Genomic DNA, 10,503 nt, shown 5'->3' with positions numbered 1-10,503 from the left:
CTCTCTCAAATAAATAAATAAAATTAAAAAAAAAAATCCTTTAAATAAAAAAAAAATTTTTGCAAAAAAAAAAAAAAAAAAGAGCCTTCAACACAATTGAGAATCACTGTAACCATAGAGGCATGTTTTACAGCCAAGCAATGATGTTTAGCACCTGACTTTGTTCAGAACAGAAGTTAGAGGTAAATTTATTGCTCTTTAACAGCTTTGGGAGACTACAACAAAAATGAACAGGAATTTGGTATCTAACCCACACTACTTCCATGACTGACTTGGTTCTCTTAGGAACTTTAAATCTTCTAGAGCCTCCATATGGTGTTAGGTGTCGCCATTGAAATATTTACTGATACTGGGTGGCTCAGTTGCTTAAGCATCTGACTCTTGATTTCGGCTCAGTTCATGATCTCAGGGTCATGAGATGGAGCCCCACGTTGGGCTCTGCCCTAAGCATGGCGCCTACCTGAGATTCTCTCCCTCTTGCTCTGCCCCTTCTCCCTCCACATTCTCTCTCTCTCTCAAAAAAAAAAAAAAAAAAATATATATATATATATATTTATGGAGCTTGTTTCTTAGTGATTAAAATATTTAATGGTTTATATCAGTGATGTCTTATATTTGGTGAAATATGGTAGATGGGTTTAGGAGAAAAAAGTGGCAATTAAAATATGACACACTCTAGCAATGTTTCCTAATTTCATGAATGTTACGATGAAAAAAAAAAGGCGTCTTGGAATTGATGAAACACAGTATTTTCCCAAAGAGCATTCTTTCTTATTCCGACCCTTTATCCCCATGCCAAATCAATCTTCAGAATCAGTAAACCCACAAAATGATATCTGTCTCCATCTTGTTTGACAACCTCCTCCTACTTGTCCCCATATCACTAATTTGAAAACACCAGCTTCGTGTGCCTCTTCAAGGTGCCTTATTCCAGAAATACACAGAAAATGAATAAACATTTCCTTTTGTGCTTTTCAGAGTGCATCATGTTCAGTAGGCCCTAGTGACTAATATGCCAGCATGAGCACGGACGTGCACCCTCTAACAGTCAGGATTTCTTATCACAAGGAACAGAAGCTAGCTCTGCCTATTTTAGCCAAAAAGGAATTTGTTCTGAAGGTAACCCATAGACTCTCTGGGAGGGCCAGAGAACTAGGTTTAGAGGTTATGTAGCCAAAAATAACCCTTAAAATGATGGCATGGAGCTGGTCCAGTAAAGACACCTCTCCTGGTGCCACCAGGTCCAGACTCCAGAGCAGGCCCTGCTGATCTCCCAGCACGGGGCAAGGGGTATTGTCTGGCCCACTGGGGCAGAGTCTGGGTCACGGGCCTTGGATGCAATTATATAGATAGCATTGTAGCTCCTATGGTGGGGAGTGGGCTCTGCCTCAGAATGTGGGAGAGCCTGCAACATGGGAAAGGGGTTCAGATGACAGTGTTCAAAAGAAACAATTGTCCACTCGACTCTAAAGAAATACTTTCAAAAGCCAAAACACAATGCAGAGGAGTACACATCAAGTACACTGAGTGAGCATGTTTGCCTTCCATCTTTGTCTAAGTTGATTAGGTGCACTGTGCAATTTTATATTAAAACCTGGACCAATGCCTATTTTATGGCTATTCAAAATACATATCATTTTGCATTAGGAATTTTACTTATGATCTTAGATAATGAAAGAATAGTTGGAAATGGCCTTTTAAATTTAACCCAGTGGTGGTCACAGAATAGATGCACTTCCTTTAAGTGATGACTGATTAATTATCTAGGGAATAATCATTAAGAAAAAAAGGATAAGGATAGATATTTACTATAAGTCCACAAAAGGATATGTAATAGTTACATGTTACATAAATATTACCAAATTAGGCTAAATGAGACATTGGCAGACTCACGACGTATAGGTGCGTGGAAGCTCAATTTAAACTGCATAATCAGATTTAGGAGGTGCTTTTAAGGTCATGTGAGCCAGCGTCCAACCCAACAAAGGCATTCCCCCTTGTTATATCCCTGACAGGTGGTCCACGGTGCATCATTTTGAGTATAGTGTATTGTATTGTTTGTTTCTGATACAGACTCTATTCGTTTAGGAATCTCACCAAAGATAGCATTAATTTCTTTTGTCTTGTTGGTTAATACTCAAGTGACCTAAAACTTTTTTACAACCCAAACTGTTAAACTAGAATTTCCATTCCATGTCCTTGGGCAGCTGATTTTAGAACCTCAATGAAGCCAACATCTATTCTTTTGAAACATAGTCTTAGTTTCAGCCCTTGCTCTGGGCTCAGGGATATCAAGTTTAATAGTGATTGTCATTCAAATTCACTAGTGCTTTGAGCTTTGTGTCATTAGCAAACCTAACATACTTGTAGTCTAAGTATGCCTGAGTTGTTGATAAAACTGTGAAATGTCAGGGTCAAGGCAGGCCAACGCAAGCCACCTTCTATGTTGGCTTCCACACCTGTGAACATTCTGTGGGTACAGCTGATCAACCCAGCTATTAGACCACATCCTAGACCTCATTTCTGTGTCTCACCCACAAACATTACTCAAGGGCCTCGTTTACAGATGTGCTCTGGAATGATTGTGAGGATGTAAAAATCTGGTGGTCTGGCTCTATTTTAAATACTCTAGGTTATCTACAATTCAAAGGAGCAGTAGGAGACATTCCTGATACAACACAGAACTCTTCAGTGAAGCAAAAACTATGACACCCAATCCTTTTTGTAAGTCTTGATTTTCGTATGCTGGGTTTAGTGTTGGGCTACGTACACATTGTACATGAGTCAATATGAAAGTCAAAATTCTACATAAGGCATTTTAATATAGGCCTTAAAAATAATGATGTCCATAATGTGCATTTTAATTATAATAACTTTGATAAATGCTTATTACCATTTTAAGAGAATATATGATTTAACTTCTTGAATAAAAACAATTGTTTTAAGTTTTTTGCTAACTTAAGAAACCAAAGAAAATCTAATTAAAATTAAAGTGTTCTACTGGAATGTAGGATCTTCAGAAAATTTGGCTTCTAAATTCTGAAGGCTGGAACATTCTTATTCTTCTTCTAAAAGGAAGAAATGTATAGTAAATTCATTGCAGGGATCAATTTACACTTAAAATATTTATAATGCCTACTAGTGATGTAAAAAAAGGGGGGGTGGGAAGCCGAGTTTATGATGTCATTGATATTTGCTAAGCCACAAAGCAGCTGTGGGATAAATAAATTATCAGTTTCACCATGAATGAGATCTTCGAAACACATGGCAGCTTTTTGCCATCTAGTTGTACAAGAGAAAGGGAGGGGAGCTACAGCAGCTGAAATAAGCTCTTCTACTAAGCATTCTCGTTAACCAAGTCCTAATACCAATAATTAAAATGGAAACTCTACATTTAAAAACCACGGAAAGACCTTTGAATTCTGCAGTTATTAGCTTGTTTGAGACTGATTTTTTAAAGGGGTTTAATGAGCTCCTCTTAAGCATTTACCACAATCATCTTGCTTTGTACCAAAAAAGCAAAAAATGAAACAGAGCAAATTGTGCATTATTTCAGTGGTGTCTAAAACAGCAGAGGGTACACAGACAATATACAGATTGTCTAATTACCCTGAAAATGAAGTTATTTGTCCCTTAAAACAGTAGTAACAGCTAACATTTATTTTATAGACTAGAGGGTTGGAGCTGGCACCGTTTTCTTTTTAAATGTGCCTATCTTTCATTTTTACACCACAGAAACTGATGTAAAATAAGACTTGCTTGTGGTCAGCGTGATTGCGCTTGCTCCTGGGATGCAAGAACGCACTGTCTTCAGATTCTTTCAATTCACTAGTATTTACTGAGGACTTAGAATGCCAGCAGAGCACAGGATTTCCGCTAAATCTCTCTTGGGTGGTAGTGCGCGTAAGCCGTCATTGGAGACCACTGCAGTAAGCCTTCCTTTAATAAGCCATATCCATGGGGAATCTTGCTCAAAATAAAATCCATGTCTAATTGCCTAGGAATTTTAGTAAGTTCAGTATGTCCTCGATCACTTTTTTTTTCCTCATCTGCTATCAGAATTATAAGGCAAGACATGTTTGGCAGACACTACAAAGAGGGACAGTACAAATACCTGAAATAGAACTTTTTATTTTTTGCTCTATTTTTAAAGGATAATCCTTTGATCAGAAAGACCCGAATTAACTACTTCCTGATGTGTTTTAGCACAGAGTAATTTTTATGATTTTTAAGACTTATTATAAAATATGAAATGGAAATTTAGCCATCTGGATACTCAAAGATATGAGCCTTTTCTGAAGATGGTCCCTCAGGTAACTAGAGTTGTTGACAGAAGTGCTGTCTAGAATGGCACTCTGTGTCCTTTGCTTGAGACTGACAGATTGGAGTCTTCGAGTTCTCTGCATGGACTGTACTGGTTTGATCTTCAGCTTCTCTGGAAACTTCCTGTGCTGATTAATAGTGAAGGCACCCACTGGGTTTTCAAAGACGCAAATGTAAGTGGTGTGCTATTTTTTGGAATTAATTGCATTTGGAATATTCTGAGTAGGTACTCTCTGGTACTACAAGCATATGGTCATTTTCACATAGTGCTATTTCTGTAAAATCTCCATTCTTAACACCATCAGAATCTGCTTCCTTAAAGATAGCTGGACAACATCAGAAAATGATGGCAAGTTAGTATGTTTTTCCGCTTGAGGCAGTAGATTTCCTAAAACCAAAACATCTGCTAATCCTATGTCAGAAGTTTGTGCCAGAAGCAACTGAATATTGATCAGCAGCTCCCATATTACATTTAAATATCTACTTTCATACAAAATACTGTAAAATGCTATACTCCAGTGTCACTTGATGACTGTTTATCTGAGGAAAGCAGGATGGAAGTGGAATAGTGGAACAGGACTTTGGGTATTAGTCAGAGGGCAGGCCAAGGCCTTTTTAAATGCAGGGAGATGCGTTCACCCAGGTGCCATTTAGCGAGCCCCGCTTGCCCCATCTCGGCTGCAGCCCCTCAGCAGCTAGGTGGAGTCTCTTTCTGTATCTCCTCCTCACTTCCTCGCCCGGCAGGCCTCTCTGTCCTCTACCTGAGGCCGTCAAGTACAACCCTTCAACTTCTGGCTCCCACGCACTAGGTATAGACCCAGGGGTGGTTTTCCTTCCAGAATAAGGGTAGGATCTCACTCTTACTGAAGGCCGCATCTGTCCAAAGTGCTGGTCATCTCACCCCCCGACTGGAGCTGCCCAGCAGAATTCAGTGTCGATCCCAGGCTCCCCACACACTTGGCGCAGCAGGTTTCAGGTCTCATGATGTGGACCCCCTCATACAGCCATGCCGTCCCCCCCATACAGCCATGCTGTCCCCCCCTCATACAGCCACGCCGTCCCCCCCTCACACAGCCACGCCGTCCCCCCCATACAGCCACGCCGCCCCCCCATACAGCCACGCCGTCCCCCCATACAGCCACGCCGTCCTCCCCTCATACAGCCACGCCGTCCCCCCCCATAGAGCCACGCCGTCCCCCCCTCATACAGCCACGCCGTCCCTCCTCATACAGCCACGCCGTCCCCCCCTCATACAGCCACACCATCCCCCCCCCATACAGCCACGCCGTCCCCCCCTCATACAGCCACGCTGTCCCTCCTCATCTTCGCAGCTTTGGCCCCTCTCACTAAGCCCAGCAAGCAGAGGTACTCAACAATTACGTGTTGAACTGAAACTACTAACTTTTAAGCATGAGTTATTTTCAATAGCTTGAACCAGAAATGAGCTTGTCCCAGATTGTCTGCAGAACAGCATCTGACTCCTGCTCCACTTTATTTTCAACCCATAAGTGACCCAAAAACGAGAAGTGAGAAAGTTCCAATGACTAGAGTTGCTAGATAAAATACAAGCTGCTCCATCAAAACTGATTTTCAAATAAACAACAAATATTTTTTTAAGTATAAGTATGTCACAAGTAGTACATGGGGCATACTTATACTAAAAACAATTATTCATTGTTTATATGAAATTCAAATTTAACTGGACAGCCTGTATTTTTACTTGTTAAGTCTGACAGTTCTACCAGTGACTCCTTAAAAATTCTAAAGATGCTTATTTAGAGCCCTTGGAGGTTTGTGTCCCAGTTCTGCAAACTTCTCACTTGGGCAGATTTTATGTCTTTTAATGCTGCTCCATTTCTTTCTGAACATCTCAGTAGCATGCTTTAGGAAATGCTGTTTACTGTACATAATTTCCATTTTGCTAATTTATAGAACTCCTTTCTAATGTCTGTTAATAATTTTAGCAGAAAGAACACTGTAGCATTGCTCAAAATCTCTTACAAAGCTGATATTCATTGTTATTACTATGCCTGAGTCAGGTCCTATCTACAAGTGTTAATAATAATTTTTAAAAATTTCATATTTCAATTAAACCAGCAAAACACAAAACAATATTGAAAATAAGTAAAGTCTTTCATTTGGGGATTTCTTTTCTTCATTAATCAGGCACCATGAGACGTGCCATCCTCATCACAGGCTAGGGGAAGGCAGCCTGGCAGGCGGAGGTGGGGCCTGTGATGTAACCGCAGTGGGTCTTTGTTGGTGAGCCATCCCTAAAGGGGAAACGTCTGTAAACCCAAGCGCTTCAGCTTCAGTGTGAATGGGCTGGAAAGCAGAAAAGAGCTGCCTCTTAGAGTCTGCTGTAAATCTGGGAGGCTTGAAACTGTGGTCAACAGAAGAATTCCTCACAGGTCCTTAAAAGACATACCTGTCTCAGTAAGAAAAGCAAAAGCAGGTTTCTGCAAACGACTACGGCCGGAGAGTGCTAACTGCTGTGTGTGCCGGCTGGTGTACCGAAGGTGATGGTGCAGTGGGAGTGAAAGGGACAGCTTGTTCCGATCCTGAAAGTTTCCCACATTAATGTGTTCTTCTTTCCGTGTTCTTGACAGTGATTTCTCATTACTTATTCCCATGAAAGCATTAAGGAGAGAGAAATACCTCCCTAAGTAGAGGGATACTGGAGTCTACCTTCCTCAGAATTTCAGCTGGACTAATCTCAGCTTCAACTTCTAGGCAGAGAAGGACGAAGTCTGCCCTAACTACTGGGTGTCACAAGAGGATAATGAATTAAGACGTTTAGCGCAACACAAGCAAGGTACCTGCTTTCCACCATATTGGCAGCTCCAGCTAAGGACGGTTGTCAAGCTACCGGCACAACACGCACACACTGCAGAGATGCAGAACAATGCCTGGAAGCCTGCCCAAAACTGGTCTCTCCAAAGGACACACTCAACGTATGGGGCCATGCCAAAACTCACTGAGGGTTAGTAGCGGCATTTTCCTAGTTGGTGCGAGAATGGGAGGAACTTTGGAAAGCTGACGGCGCGGGGCTGCTACCTGGCTGTGCAGAGCAGCAGGGCTGACAAACACACTCGTTAAACTTGATCTGAAGCAAGCGAGCCAGTGAGGTCGTTTCTGAAATATTCATGAGGCGCGTTACCAGACTCCCACTGAGAGAGCAGGAGCACGCACCCACACCCGGGGGAAAAGGCACTCACAACAACACACCCCACCACCACACTCTGCCGCCCGTCGCTCCCCACACGCCCGTTCGAGTCTACCTGCCCGGGAAAGAGATGGTCTCGGAGTGAGCAGTTTCCCAGCAGTTGCAGGAGGTCCTCAGACGGCCCCTCGGGGACCGCAGCGCGGAGGACCCCTTGCCCCGCAGCCCTGCAGCGTCCCTGGGGCCCAAGGCCGCGGCGCGGGGGGTGGCGGGGGTCCAGGACCCGGGAGGGCCACTCGCCAGGGCCAGGCCGCCCGTGGTGTCCCCACCTCCCATGTTGGCCTCTGCCAAGGATGCCTCCTCCAGAGCCCCCGTTCGGTTCGGTCGCTAGGTGACCTGCGTCGGGGCCGAGACACAAACGGCCTCCCGCGCGGCCCCGTAGCCCCGTGGGTGTTAGTTCGGGGCGGGGGGGGGGCGGTGCAGGAGGAAAGATGACGCTCCTGGTTGCCCCCGAAGCCCCTGCACCGAGGCAAGGCGCCCTCTCATTCCAGCCCCTCTCTGGCCACAACCCTGACTCCTCCGCTGCGCCCCAGACGCAACGCAGCTCGCACGGTGCAGCGTCCTCGTCACCGCCTCCCTGCTCTCCAAGGGCATTCGCCCCTCGCGCCTCTGCCCCTCCGGGGTCGCCCCTAGGCGCGGCGACTCACCGGACCCCGGCGGCGGCGGGAAGCTCAGCAGGTCCCGGCGCGCAGCGGCCGGGTCTCCATGCCCGCGCTCCGCAGGCTCTCGGGCTGCGCGCTCGGCGGCGGCGCTGGACACGGTCCCTCCGTCCCCCGCACCGCGGCTGCACAGGGTGGCCGCGGCTGTCGCACTGGCTGCGGGCGCAGGCGGGGCGGGGGCGGGCCAGGAATCTGGGTCGCGGGGAGCGGAGCGAGCCGGGAGGCACCCGGGCGGCCGGCGGCGGGGAGGCAGCTGAGAGCCGCCCGCGGAGGGCGTGCGAAGGCTTCCCTGGGAGCGCGACGCGGGCGGCGACTGAGCATGCCCAGTCCTCAGCCGGGGGCGCGGGCGCGGGGCCGGGGGAGGGACCGCTGCTGGGGCCCAGAGTGGGGCCGCGGCCGTGGTTGGCCCGGTTGGTTCGCGCCCGGCGGATCCGCGGGAGGCCCGGGGACCCTGACACCTGACAGTGTGTCCTGCAGAGAGCCCTGCAGTGAGGGGCAAGGTGTGCTTCTCGCTTGCTTCCCAGAGAATTGTCCAGAAGGCAAAGTTTGCTTTAGCTCAGCTCCGGCCCTTGCGGCCTCACAGAATGATTCCCGCAATCCAGGTACGCAGCCCCACCTGCTTTCCTGTGTCGGGTACCAGCCTCCTGGGTGCGCGGGCAGCGCCCGCCTTTCCCGACTCCTGGACCTGTCGGGTCAAGTTCTCCAGGAGCCAGCTCTTTAATTAGGTGTAATTGAGAGATGCTGTCAGTCCTCCCAGGTCACATGTCTGCATTTCAACCAGGGCTTCGAAACAGTATCTTCACCCCGGGGTTAACTGTAATGGATGGAAGGTACACACCATGGTTGGGGGTTATTTTAGGGCGCCCTGCTTCACAGTGCAACAGGAGTGGCCCAGAATGACTAACTTAACACCCTCCGAAACCTGTGCCTTTCAGTGGTGTGGTACTTCATACTGAATGGAGAACGTTTTCTCTATATTCAAGCAAAACGCTGCTTACGTTAGAGGCAGCACGGGGTCAGGGAAAGAGGCTGAGCCTCGAGGTTGGTCTGATCTCAGTTTTATCTATCACCCGCATTCCCTAGCCATGCTGCACCTCCGTAGCCTGGACCGTGGTGATCCCGGCCTCTCTGGATTGTTGTGAGGCAAGGAGGCAGAGCTCTTGCTCTGCAGCGGACGTTCACCAAGTAAGCCTCTGAAAGTTCCTCGTCGCTGGTCTGTTTTCATGACAGGTTGGGTTAGTGCTGATCTTGAAATGGTGACCATTTGTGCTGTTGCCTTCTCACATTAAATAACCTTGAACTTGGATTTTTCTAACTTTTTGGTTAGAAAACATTAGCCACTGTTACCTTTTCTTTCAGCACTCTAGTTTCTTCCTACTTCTTTGAATAAACCTCTAGGAAGGAGCTAGATCATGGCCATATATCCAGGCAATTTGCTATGGGTAGGATTATCACCATGGGAGGGATTTCACTCCATAGTCCTCTAAAAGTAGTTTAATTGACTTGCATTCCCCCATGGTCCTTGTTTCACAACTATTGAACAAAGTAAGGTATGGAAGGAAGTTTTCTCTGCACTAATACTGTCCCACTTTTAAAAAGTATAAACATTCAAAAAGTAAACTTCTCAGAGGCGCCTGGGTGGCTCAGTCGCTTAAGCATCTGACTCCTAATTTCAGCTCAGGTCATGATCTCAGGGTGATGGGATTGAGCCCCAAGTTGGGCTCTGTGCTGGGCGTGGAGTCTGCTTAAGATTCTCTATCACTCTCCCTCTCTCTCTGCACCCCTCCCCTGCTCATTCCCTCTCTCTGAAAAAAAGAGTAAATGTCATTAACTCCCAAACATACCATTTTCTTCATGACACTTTGCCTTTATTTATGTTATTCCACCCTTTCTGGAATGCTCTTCCTTTTCCATTCCACTTCACAAAGTCCTGCCCACTCTTCAAGCTCAAATGCCACCTTTTTTCCGAAGACTGCCCGAAACCCCATGGCAGAGTTAATACTCCGCTGCCCTCCTGCTGGCAGTGTCGAAGCCATCTAAAGCAATGTCCCCAGCGATTGTTATGTCCAGTCACCATTCCAGGCACCAGGAAGATAGCAATGCACAAGACAGAAAGGGTCCCTGCCCTCATGTAACTTATAGTCTAGTTTGAAGAAGATAGGCAATAAACACCTGAGCAATGACACAGGTCATGTATATTTTTATCTTTGTGTTATTCATCAGATTAATGTACATAGTCTAGATTCATCCTTCCAAAAACAATAAAGATATTAGTATTGGCCCGAAGCCAAGCAGACT

At 46.2% G+C, this 10,503-nt stretch overlaps 1 protein-coding gene across 3 annotated transcripts in view; it reads right to left on the bottom strand.

The window, feature by feature from the left end:
- Positions 1-8,866, bottom strand: part of ELMOD1 (ELMO domain containing 1) — a 66,506-nt gene extending 57,640 nt beyond the window's left edge. Inside the window, exon 1 of one of the 3 annotated variants that reach the window (XM_047693740.1) lies at positions 8,822-8,866. The gene's annotated coding sequence lies outside the window, so the exon portion shown is untranslated. Of the gene's footprint in view, positions 1-8,193; positions 8,546-8,821 lie in introns of those variants that run through there. The other 2 variants (XM_047693739.1, XM_047693741.1) reach the window with 2 other exon arrangements.
- Positions 8,867-10,503: the final 1,637 nt, after the last annotated feature.

The sequence above is a fragment of the Lutra lutra genome, chromosome 10 (genome assembly GCF_902655055.1).
Source record: "Lutra lutra chromosome 10, mLutLut1.2, whole genome shotgun sequence".
Taxonomy (NCBI): Eukaryota; Metazoa; Chordata; class Mammalia; order Carnivora; family Mustelidae; genus Lutra; species Lutra lutra.
The sequence above is the reverse complement of the archived record's forward strand: the minus strand, read 5'-3'. Positions and strand labels throughout refer to the sequence as shown.